Genomic DNA, 13,390 nt, shown 5'->3' on the forward strand with positions numbered 1-13,390 from the left:
TGCACTGCATTTACTATGATGCATTGGGGTAAATTGAGTGTCGGGATGTGAGTAGTATGCTGGCGCCCTCTTTCTGTAGGATTTTAGATTACTTCACCAACATCAAAATTTTATAAGAGATCAATAACACCTGGGTTATTTGGATTTAGCTTTATTACCAATGCATTCAACAGTAGTAGAACAAACAGCTACTGCACAATTTTAACCTAATTTACCTAAAATGCTCAAAAGCGTAATTAAACACCGGCAATGTAGGACATATAGGCACTCACACAATTCAATAGGAGCTCAAATAACCCATCTCTGACCTTTGAATCAGATCAGCAGCAATCCCTATGTTGAAGCATGCCACCTAATGTGAACTTACAGAGGTAAAAAAGGATTTAAAAAGGATCATGTTCAAAGGGAACAAGGTAATCTTTTGTTTGGTAATGCATTCTTGATGTAGGAGGTATGGCGGTCCGTATATAAATCTCTCACTCTACCCTATTGTACTGAGGTATCTAGAGCTTTGGCAACTAACGTATGATGGAAATATACTAAGCAGGGGAGCATGGTCAGTCTGATTGCAAGGAGTTTCATACATAAGTCCACATTTTTGATCCAGGAACAGGAAAGGTTGACGACTTTGCACACATCTCAAAGGGAAGAGAACCTTAGTGTTGGTGGTCTCCTAGGGCAAATACCTCTCATTACCTGAGAGATGGATGTTGTTTGTCTGCTGGAGGCCAGTATTAAGGCAATGGTATAATGTTGGTCTGCTGTGATTAATATTTCTGCTGTGACACAATACCATTTTTATAGAAATAGAATATGGGATTCCTGGTCAGCAGTTGCTCTCTGGTGTCCCTCCCCTGTAGACATTACAAATGATCTTGCAATAAATCTGTATTCATTTACCAAACTTTCATGCAGATCTTTACACAGGTGATTAGCAAAAGCATCATAAGCAAGAGAGGGATTGGCCAGGGACTCAGCAGCATGGTATGGGCCATATTATGAAGTGCATTGCAGGAAAGTAGGACCTGCTTTTTATGGTCACCCCACTTTTTGCTTGATGTGATGCTGATTTTGACTAGTTTGACGGGCATCCGGCTAATCAGGACCCCAGGCTATCAAATTAAATCAAATCATGGGATATTTATTTAGCGCAACATATCACTCGAAAGTCTCAAGGAGCTGGTGGATGTCTCTAAAGATAAGCTTGATTTGGTGCAATTAGATTTCAAACAGCCATGTCTTTGACTTCCGACGAAAACAGTTATGGTCATTGATGATGCGTAAGTGAGGGGCAGTTTGTTTGAGAAAGCTGGGGTAAGGAAGGAGAAAGATCTCCCTCCGTTTGTGGTAGTGTGAATTCTGGAAGATGCAAGAAGTGCTTAGTTACTAGATCTCAGAGTTCTGCCGGGTTGGTATCAGCTTCACTTTTTAGCCCAAAAGCACAGACCTCTTACATACATATTCTTATGCGTTAAGCAGAGGATCTTAAAACGTATTCATTTTCTTAAAGACAGCCAGTGTAGGAGTTTCAAGTTGGGTGCGGATGGAGATCTTAGTGGAAGATTGAGTACTAACCTGGCTGCGGTGTTCTGCAGAACCTGCATCCTTGAAAGAAGGTTTTCATTTTTGGGCGCCAACAGGGCATTACCATTGTCCATGCGGTTGATAATCAGTCCCTGGACTAGGTGTTTTCTCGCCTCCGTCGGAATCCATTTAAAAACTTTGGGCAAGTTGCACATGATGCCAAAGCAGGAGCTAATTGTCTTATTAATCTGGATTTTCATTGAAAATTTACTGTCCATTTGGTAGCCTAGGTTCCGGACCGTCTGTGTTGGGATTTGGCAAGGGCCAAGACTTGAGGCCACCAGTCGTGTGACCAATACTCAAGGGCCTTGCCATAGAGCATTATCTAATTTTTTTCTCCATTTAGCTGCATATGGTTTGTACTCATCCACTTGTCAATGTGGGACATCCAGTCTTTGAATCGTGACTTTGTTTCCAATGGATCTGGGCCAAGAGTGATCAGGATCTGAGTGTCGTAGGCATACGACACAACATCAAAACCATAGGATCTGATCACTTTGGCCAGTGGGGTCATGTATAGGTTAAAGAGTGTCGGGCTCAAAATAGAGCCCTGTGGCACTCCCATCCTAACTGATCTACTACACGAGAAGGTATTTCCCACCTGTACTATCGTAGCATGATCAGTTAGATAATTCCCCTGACACCAATCTCCCAGAGCCGGTGTTCAAGAATGCTGTGGGAGATGGATTCAAACACTGCTGATAGATCTAGCAGGACGAGGATAGATGACTGCCCCTGTCCAATGCCAGTCTGAAGTTATCAGTTACTTCCAGCAGACCTATTTTGGTACTATGGGCTGCCCTAAAACCAGATTGTGAGGGGTCTAGCAATCCCTGGCTCTCAAGATGGACAACGAACTGTTGATTAACCAGTGACTCAAGCATCTTCCCGAAATGGGGGAGCAGCGATATTGGACGATAATTGCAAGGAAGTTTCAGATCTGCAATAGATTTTTTTAGTATAGGCCCAACTCTGGCATTTTTTCATATCTTAGGGACTTCAGATTGTGACAATGACTTGTTAAATAGGTCAGTAAGGTTATCTAGCAACGCTGGGGCTATGATTGAAAGGATTCTCTGTGGCAAGGGGTTTGTGGGTGAACCAGATTTTACTTTTAGATTAGCTTTGGTCACTTCTTTTGAACTACACTGGGTGCATTCATCCAGAATGTGTGTGGGGGGGGGGTCTGAGGCTGTGTGGAAGGTTTTCCTGAGATATTAATAGTGTCTTGTGGGGGAAAGGAGTTATGGATTGCTATGATTTTATCGTCAAAAAATGTAGAGGGGGAATCTATCCAGTCCTGTGAGATAGAAGCTTGCGTCTGAACAGGTGGAGTAGTGAATTCTTGTAGGATTTGATAGAGCTCCTTGTTGGAGTTTGCTACCTACTCAATCCAATTTAGGAGAAATAGTTTTTTGTTCGTCTGGTGTTTTCCATATAATTGTGATGAACACATTTATATGTTTCACGGTCAATTGGATCTTTGGTTTTTCTCCATTTCTGCTTCGCTGTCCTACAGGAGAGCTTTGCTAACTTCAATTGTTCCGTGAACCAGGGTGCAGCTCTGGGTTTAATTTTTACTCTTGTAAAAGGGGCAATTTTGTTCAGTGCATTAGTTATTTTTCTTTCCAAGGAAATTGCTCCTTGTTCAATATTGTCATTTGGGCTGAGTAAGGTGGAGCTGAAGAAGGTAATAAAAAGGGGTAAGGTGACTTTACACCATGGTCTTCGCCAGATTAGTTCTTTCCTGGGAGCCGTTTTGATGGTGTGATCTGGGATAACAAATTTTAGCAGGCTATGGTCAGACCAGAGTAATGGTAGTGGTGGCTCAACCTCAAACTCTATAGAGTTTGTTAACAGTAGGTCAAGCGTGTGACCAGCGATATGTGTGGGCCCTGTTACCAGTTAGGCTAGTTCCAAGGTGCTGATACTTGAGATTAGCTGATCTGTGTCTGGGTCTTGTAATAGTTTAGCGTGGTAATTAAAATCTCCTATCAAAATGAAAAAATCGGAGGCAAAACATGTGGAGCAATTATCTCAAGTAGTTTGTGAGGGAAGTTGTTTTTGGGGCCGGGAGGTCTATATACTAATGCTCCTCTCCATGTTCCTCCTAACAAACCCCCCATTTTAAAGACATATAGTTCCAATTTATCCGTGCTTATGGTTTCTAAAGAGTTAATATTCACACCAGGAATAGTGGCTATAAGTAGGCGACATTCTCTATTCTTTACTTGTCCACCCTTATTATATTGTATTGTGGTGGAAAATAGTGACCAGGTCTGTGGATGCATGCTCATGTAGCCAAGTTTCCGTAACAAAACAGATATGTGGTAATTCCGTGTCAATGACTCCATATTTCAACTGCGTGTTTAGGGATGGAGCACGCGTTGAAATATAGTGCTTTTAGTGGGTTGGAGATTTTTATGTGATTAAGGTTACATAGTACTTGGGTTTCACTAGGAGGAGCTGATGTGTTAGGGCTTAAAGTCCTTTGCACCCCACCGGTTGTTGCAACTTCTAGTGTGGCTGAGTGTTTGAGAGATGAATAGTTAAGATCTTTCAGCTCCTGACTTGAGTATTTAAACAAAGTCATTTTAGTGCCTCACTAATTTTAAAACGGAGGAAGCGCGGGAACATGTGAAAAAAAGAAGAACAGCCAGGGGTCCTGGCAGCTGGCAGCGGTCTGGCATGGACGGGCGTAGACGAGCTTGCCTTTGGCACGCCGCTGCGCACATTCGCTGCCTTACCCACCTTTTGTAGGGCTGAAGGCTGGTTGAGAATGATGGTATCCTAACTGCACTTCCGGTCGGCAAGCCGGCAGACCGGAAGTGACACTGACCCCCTCTCGTCCATCCGCTCAATCGGTACAAGCCGTGGCGGACCGAGGAGTCAGGCGGCTGATTTCAGGCAGGCGCTTTCCAAAGTGTTAAAAAAAGCATATATGGCGCAGTTAAAAATAAGGTGTGATAGCGGCGCTAATCTAAAAATATTGAATACGGTTTCTGGTTTTATCTAAGGCCTAATTTAAGTACATTACGCGGCAGTTAAAGATAGGTGTGTAATCGGTAATAAGAACCTGCAGCCTGCACTTGCAGAGTATCCACTGGGCGCGTCCGCTGTCCTGCCCTGCCTTTTGTAGGGCTGAAGGCTGGTTGGGAATGATGGTATGCTAACTGCACTTCCGGTCGGCAAGCCGGCAGATCGGAAGTGACACTGACGCCCTCTCGTCCATCCGCTCAACCGGCAAAAGCCATGGTGGACCGAGGACTCAGGCGACTGCTTTCAGGTAGGCGCTTTCCAAAGTGCTAAAAAAGCATATACGGCGCAGTTTAAAAAAAGGTGTGACAGCGGCGCTAATCTAAAAATATTGAATACGGTTTCTGGTTTTATCTAAGGCCTAATTTAAGTACATTATGCGGCAGTAAAAGATAGGCATGTAACCTTTAATAAGAACCTGCAGCCTGCTCTTGCAGAGTATCCACTGGTGCGTCCACTGGCCTGCCCGGCCTTTTGTAGGACTGAAAGCTGGTTGAAAATGATGATATGCTAACTGCACTTCCGATCGGCAAGTCGGCAGACCAGAAGTGACGCTGATGCCCTCTCGTCCCTCAGCTCAACCGGCACAAGACGTGGCGGGCCGAGGACTCAGGCAACTGCTTTCAGGTAGGCACTTTCTAAAGTGTTAAAAAAGCATATAAGGCACAGTTAAAAATAAAATGTGATAGCGGCGCTAATCTGAAAGTATTGAATACGGTTTCTGGTTTTATCTAAGGCCTAATTTAAGTACATTACGCGGCAGTTAAAGATAGGTGTGTAACCTGTAATAAGAACCTGCAGCCTGAACTTGCAGAGTATCTACTGCTTTCTCCCTAAATTGTTGTGTTCAGTACTTAGGTACATCCCAGAGTGGATACTGGAGTACCCTTGTCAGTCTCTAGTATATGGTACCCATGTACCCAAGGCATGGGTACCCCAGAGGTCTCCCATGGGCTGAAGCATATATTATGCCACCCATAAGAGACCATTCAAAATGGAACTACAGACCTGCAATTGCAGCTTCTGTAAGTTGGCTCATGTACCACCTACTAAATATATAGGTTTACTATATCTAAGGGTCACTGCACTTAAAACCTATAAGTCACCCCTATAGCAGGCCTTTGCAATACTGAAGGCAGGGTGCCTGGATTGAAGTGAGAGGGTGCCTCTGCATGAGCAGGACACGCCTGCAGCCTACATTCTGCCGGGTTGTCAGTGAAGCAGCCATGTGCTATATAGAGTGGCACCGCGTAATTACGCAATGATCATCTGAAAAACGGCTGCAGAGAATCCTATCATGTTTGGTATCAAACATGATGGAATCATACCTCCAAACCGTAGGCAGTGTGGAAGGTATGATTCTAAGCACTAGAAGCGCACTCCGTTAGGCTCTCTGTGTTCCCTGTGCCAACCTTCTAGTCCCGGACAACACATAATGGTTGCTGCCGACCAGAGACACATTTCTGCCCTCCTGCTGCTGAGCCAAGCTCAAGCAGAGGCAGGTAGATTAATAGGCATCCTGTCACAGGGAGGTGTGACCACCTCCCAGACAGGATTTAGTGTCTTGGGACTGGGTGGGTGCGCTTGCCAGCGACTGAAAGTTTGCATGAGGGGCACATTTGGTGTCCCTGTGTATAGTCCAGTTCAAACCAGCTCTGGAAGCCATTGGCTCCCACTCTGGCGCGAAGCTGGACAAAGGACATGGGAGTAACCTCCCCCGTGTCCAGACTCTCCGCTCGGAGGGTCCCCTGAATCTTCCCAACCCTTTCCCTAGGGTACTTAAGGGCTTACCTGGGTGTAGGTCCCTAGATTTGTCATGGGATAAGATTCAGAACACGCATGCGTGGGGGCACGCACATGCGCAGTTTTCACCAGGATTACCAATACGACGAGGAAGATGAGGACTGCAGACCAGGGATGCCGCAGTAGGTAGGTAAGTGGTTTTAAATGTATTTTTACTTAATGTTTACTTACTTGTAATAGTGGAGGTGGAGGTGCGGCCTGGCCAACTCTGCTCTGTCCGCGGAGTGTGCAGTGATTTGCCTTCTCTGCGTTCTCTGCGGCACGCAGAGAAGGCAAATCTCTGCACACTCTGCGGGCGGATCGGAGGTCTCCGCCCGGGGTTACTTTTGTGACAGAAAGTGGCTGCGCTCTCCATGCCATATCGCCCAACACACGGCTCAAGTCCTCTCAGTAGTATATAGTTGCTAAGGGGTTAGACCCTAGAGCATAGCAAGCATCTAGATGGTCTCAGTCCAGTAGCTGGGGTTTCATGTTAAGGTGGCTGGCACGATCTGATGGGGCTTTTGGTTGCCTAAGTAAGGTGTAGGAAGCGCTGGCAGCCTAAGTGCGGCTAAGGTTTGGGCTACCAGAACAGATGACAGACTGTTGCGTTCTAATCTAGGACCCCGATCAATACTGTGACCTTATGCCCCTATACGGCTATAATCCATTTATTCCCCTATAATGGCATAAACGATCAAGAGTGATATTTCAGAAACTCGTCTCTGGCCTAACACGATCAGAGCCACATTTCAGAATCGCTTCCTCTGCAGCTTTCTCTGCAGCTCATTAGAGCAAATGACACAGCAGAAGCCACTATCTAAGATTCCTAGATTACACTCCGAGTTCTTCAACAAGATAAAACTCAGCAACCTGGGAAAGCCCCGCTTGCTATGTTTTGATTAGTAATAGAACTCTAATGAGCACTGAGAGACGATCACTTCCTAGTGACATCTTTATTGACATCTTATGTCCAAAAACCTACGTCAAACCAGGCACCTTTCAGGTATAAATATTACCAACGTTGCCTTAAGCAAACGCTGATGCTGATGCTATCGCTGCCTCAACGACATCGATGATAGCAATGGTGTGGTGAACATAGGAGCAGAACAGCTGTCCCCTGCAGAGCCCAGCAGATACAAGCTGCCCACGGACGCTGCCCCTCCTCCTCCTCTTCCTCGACACGCTGAGAGAGACGCTGTCTTTTCTCCTGCCGAGAAAATCCAGCTCCGGCGTTTCCAGCCTACTGTTGCGAGTGACTGGGATATCGAGTCCTGGAAGGAGATACAAGACCTCCAACATTCTATTCCAGAGGTATGGTGTTGACTAAACCCTTAGAGAGAATTCTTGAAGCAAACCTTGGCAAAGCCAACTTAACTAAAGCTACTTACTTACTCCCTCCCAAGTATTAGGCGTAGGTCAGGTACACTGGGGTAGGCGTAGTTAGAAGCACCAGTTGAGTATGTTAGCCTAATGTATATATGAATGTATATATGTTTTATTCATTTTAAACCATTTTATGGCTAAGAAACCATATCAATGCTTTTACAGTATTATTTCTCAATCCTCATTGTACTGTACGCACTTTTTATCATAACTAGTCTTGCAATTGTGGCAATTCATTTCTCTTGTACGAGAAGAAAGACTGTTCAATAAATAATACCTTTTTATTGAAAACGCCCGTCTCTCTATTCTCTGCATATTGGTGAAAGTAATCTGCATAAAACTGACTAAGTAAAATAACTGTCTATTGTTTCACACGACTCTAGAGATTGACTCTTATTCTGAGGAGCAAAGTTGTCATGTTTATGCGGTTGTTGGAAAACTGAATCCCTTCTTGTCTGTACCAGGGAAGCTGATCACTTCCTATTCAGTCAAGAAAGTTTCCAGTGACCTCTGAGCTAGTTGGTAACAAACCCAATTAAGTTTAGCATAGTCAGTGGAGACCTGGAAGATCCGCACTTCTACGTCCATACTACTGTTCATGTTATTCCAATGCGCAGGGCCTATTGGGAAAATAGGAACTACACTACATGGCGCCCAACGTTTGGTAAGGCGATAAAACTAACGCAAGACGTTAGAGTAACTCAGTCGTGCATTTTTCACACAGACCCCTTTCTCCCGTAAATACTCCAATAGACGTCTGGAGTGGGTGAAAGGTTAAAATCCGCCCAACCTTAGTAGGAAGAGATTCCTATGTAAAGCTCTGGTTTATTCAATGTTGAAGGATACAGTGTTCCACAATATTGTGCACCTAATCCTTGTCTCCTTGGAGACCTGCTCTGCAAAACCTGCATTTATAAAATGTCAGTAGAAAACAACGGAACTGATGCCGCAGTAGATGCGACTCAGCAGGGTCCCGACGGGACTACCGAACCGGGTGCAATAATCATCCTGGCACATTTAAGAAAATCTATAACGTCAAAACTTATAGACAATGGACTGACCACACAAGGTGGCACAGTCATCTTCGTGATAGAGGCACACGAATATCGGCAGACAGAGGTATTCTATTCATGGATAAAATCTCCAGCGGCAAACGCCGCAACACACAAGTTCCACTATTACAAAATAGGGGATCCACCGGAAGAGTACGCTCCTTTCGAGGAGATTGAAATCCCATTAAAATTCCAAGAGCATCTGCTCTGGTTTAGAGGCGCCCTAAAACATAATGATCATATTACCAGGCTCGGTCCACTAGGTAGACCAGGAGCAACGTGGCCGGTTCTAGCCAGCTACACACCACATCCGGACATTGATAAAATGTCAAGTGAAGAACTCTTAGTTAAAATAAGAGAATTAACAAAGGCATATAGAGAGTTGGTAAAATTATTTATTAAAAATAATTCAAACACTCCTAAAAAGAGCTGGGATGGAAATAAACAATCCACTCCCAAGGAAAAAGTTTTCCAGTCCAGAGGAAGGTCTCCTCGATGGAGGGAAAGAACTCCGACTCGAGAACACCAGTCTCCCCAGAGGGAGCCCTCTGAGAAAAGATATAACCTTAGAAATAGGGATAATTTGAAGAAGCCTGATAGATATCAAAGTATTGATACACGTCCCTCTCGATCTTTTTCGCAGAAATCAGAAAGAAGAGGACGGTCAGACCCAGGAGAGCACACCAAGTCCAAAGACAAGGAACCTGCTCAAAGTAAAAAATCACAATTTCCAATAAAGAAGGTAGCCAGTATTAGAGTAATCGAACATGCCGAGAATACTGAGGACACAGTTGAAAAACGGGGAGTGGGCACAGACAATGCTAGACAGTGCAGCAGAAATCAGTATAGCCCGCAAGATCCTGATGAGTCATCTGGAGACAGTGGACACAAATGAATACATTCAGGTTGAAACTGCCGACACCAGAGTTAGCGAGCCCCATAAGATATACGAAATAACATTGCGTATAGAGGGTGATAAGACTAGGAAAATAAGGGGTCTATTTTGGAATAAATTCTCAAAAGGCTATGATATTCTGTTAGCTGAAAAAGATTGTCCCCCAGAGTTTGTCAGGGAGTGCCCTTGTGGCGAAGAAATGATTATGCCTGCCTTCTCGAATCACATTCCGATTCACAAAAAATATACTTATGCAAGGAAATGGGCAGTAGCCCAGGCACCAGCATTATATAAAAATCATGTAGGATGGGATTAGGACTCTCCTCCTCACAAAATCCAGTTAAAAAGTCAACCGACTGCACAAAGGCAGTATCCCATTAAGCAAGAAGCTAAAAAACAAGTCAGGGAGATTTTAGATCAACTTGAGTACCAGGGGGTGATTGAAACATGCACCTCTCAAATGAACAATCCTTTGTTTCCTGTCTCCAAACCAGACAATTCATATCGTCTAGTTTTGGACTACAGACACCTTAACGCATGTTGCAAAACATTTGCAGTACAAAATTCGCATAGTGCTGCACTAATGAATAACATAGTTAGGAAAAAATATAAAACGACATTAGACATATCTAATGGTTTCTTTTGTCAAAACATTGCACCAGAAAGTAGGTATTTGACCACTTTCTCAGTAATGGGGTCACAGAAAAATTTCTGTAGGCTCCCACAGGGATTCAAGAACAGCCCAGGACTATTCTCAGCCAGAGTAACAGAGTTACTACAAATATATGATGATGAGGCATTATCTTATGTAGATGATATCTATCTCACAGACGACGACTTGGATACTCACTTGAAAAGAGTGAACACCATTATAATTGGGTTTGCAGAAGAGGGTTACAAATTTAACTTTAAAAAGTCCCGAATTGCCCATCTGACAGTATTATTTTTAGGATACGAACTGTCAAGTGAAGGAAAAAGCCTAGCGGACAACTTCATAGAGAAGTGCGCTGTGCTCCAAGCTCCAAAAACGCTGAAGAATTTACAATCGATTCTGGTTTCCTGAATTTCGGTAGAACATACATTCTAAATTACGCAGAGAGGGTTAAACCTCTCTACGAACAAATTAAACCTGATTTTAAACAAATCAACTGGACTCAAAAACACACAGAAATTTTGAGATCACTGCAAACAGGCATGTTAGCAAAAACAAAATTAGATACACGTGACAACACACGCAATCTTGTAATCCGAGTCATCCCAGGAAAATGCGGATTCACGTACCTAACCTCTAATGAGGGAGAAAAGGTACCCATTTCAATTAAATCTCACTTGTACACACAAGCGGAAAAAACATTCAGTCCCACAGAAAATACTGTGAAAGCAGTAGAAACTGCATTAGCGAATGAACGAGAACTAGCACATGGCAAAAGGATCAATATCCTCACAGCGGAATCCGCCTTTGAGGGGCTATTCAGCCCAGTAAACCTGCCTACAGTGTCACTGGATTCGAAATGGATACAGTGTGTAGATTCTCTTGGAGTGGAAGATGTGAAATACTATTTCGCCCCGCAATTCGAAAAACTGAATGAATTGACTTATGAAGAAGAATATCCTCTGCCAATCGAACTTCTGCCTCTCCCACAGTACGCCTGTATCATCTATACAGATAGATTTGTACAGCATTTCAACGAAGAGAACAAATCCTACGATGCAGCCTGCGCGATTGTTAAAGGTCGCTGGCTGTGCGGTAAATTCAGACCGAAAAAAACAAAAACTGAATCCGTTAGATACTGTTCGGCTCAGAGAGCTGAAATCAGATGCTTAAAGATGGCGCTTGAAAATGCAGAACGTGAATTCCCGACACTAATCGTGTGCGATTCTCATTTTTGCGTCAACTCTTACAATAATAAGTTGCAGAGCTGGATTGAAAATAATTACAGAGATGACACAGGTGCCACAATAAAGCATAAAATGCTTTGGAAACAGGTAGCTCTTTTACAGAAAGAGCTACAAAAGACTCACGTGATACACACTCTGAGTCATCAACGTGATGGCGTTCACGTTGCAGGGAATTCATTGGCTAATACAGCCACAGCGGAAGCAACTAAACCGGCTTTCGTAGCCACAAAAAAGCGTTCAGAAAAATACATAGACGGGGAAACCATGCTGGCAGTAAAACGTCCGTAAAAGGCGACTGTGCAGCACTACCCGTGAACTATCCACTCAATTATGCATGCGTAATCGATGCAAACTCCGTTCCTTTTGCTCGAATCCCTGGAGTGGGGGATAGGGTAATTCCAAACATGAACAGGAGAATATTTTTAATAGCAGACGCACATATGGGATTGGGTCCTAGGCACAAAAAGATCAAGGAATCTCTGACTGAATTACAATCAGTATACTGGTGGCCGGGAATGAGCGTGCAACATCAATTATATGTAAAGAACTGTCCCGACTGTGACAGGGATCGCAGTAGTGATCTGGTCCAGTCTGTTGCCCGGCTACCAATTAGAAACAGCGTAATGCTGTCTACATGCCATCCAGCGTCCTATTAATTATCAAGGCTAAACACACTTAAAAAATGTGGCCCCCAGCGCTCGGCTGACGCCAGAACGGTTATAAAAGATCTGCGAGTCTTTATCGGCACATACGCAATTGCCATGTTCCATTCTGACCAGGGTCCTGCTTTCAGCTCTTGAGCTTATGAGGAGGCCATGGCCAGCATGGGCGTTGGCTTGCGGTATTCTTGTCCGTCACACCCCGAAGGGAACAGTGTGGTAGAAAGAAAAAAACGGGACATAAAGCAATCTATAACAGCGAAGGTATTAGGTTCGGGTGATGGGTGGGTCAAACATTTAATAAGTGTCCAGTTAAGCCTAAACAACTTGCCAAGAAATTCTCTAAAAGGTTTCAGCCCATACGAACTATTGTTCGGAACTAGAATGCGAATTCAGGACTTAGATAGTCAGGTATCAGTGGTAAAAGATAAGAAAACAGACTTTGACATCAAAGATCGTTTGGCTGTTTTACAGGACTTGAATGAAACAAGAAAATCCTTAAGCAACATAAAGTTAAAGCAACAGCCAGCTACCACTGACGAGGCACCACCAGCCCCAGCAAGGCCTATCTGGATTCCAAAGATTGGAGATCTAGTCAGAGAAAAAATAGCGGTGAAGAAGGAATTTGGGCCTTCTTACAGAAAAGCAGTACCTGTCTTAGCAGTCAACGGAACAAGATCAGTAGTACTACCGCCCCTTGCTGGTAAAAAGGAGAACAGAGTTGTATCAATCGACCTGGTAAAACCACAAGCATGTGGCCTATAATCAACAGTAGGCCCAGTGGACTCCAGAGAAACAACAGATTACCCAAACTTGCAACAATCCAAGAGGTTCAAACTGAAAGACTAATCACATTCGATAAGCCTGCAGTGCACAGAGAGGGACTATGCAATAATGCCATGGAACTCGTGCCTCTTGAAACACAGATTGAAACAGTTCGTCAAGAAACACCAGTCTACAATGATGTGGCATCAGAATGTGCTACCGAAAGACAAATTGAAAGAACAATCCCAACAATTGACAGAACTGCCTCTGGCTACTTCATCAACTTCGATAACTTTTCTGAGGATCAAAGCAACTCCGAAGTGATGCCAGAA

Source organism: Lissotriton vulgaris, chromosome 11 (assembly GCF_964263255.1).
Source record: "Lissotriton vulgaris chromosome 11, aLisVul1.2, whole genome shotgun sequence".
NCBI lineage: Eukaryota > Metazoa > Chordata > Amphibia > Caudata > Salamandridae > Lissotriton > Lissotriton vulgaris.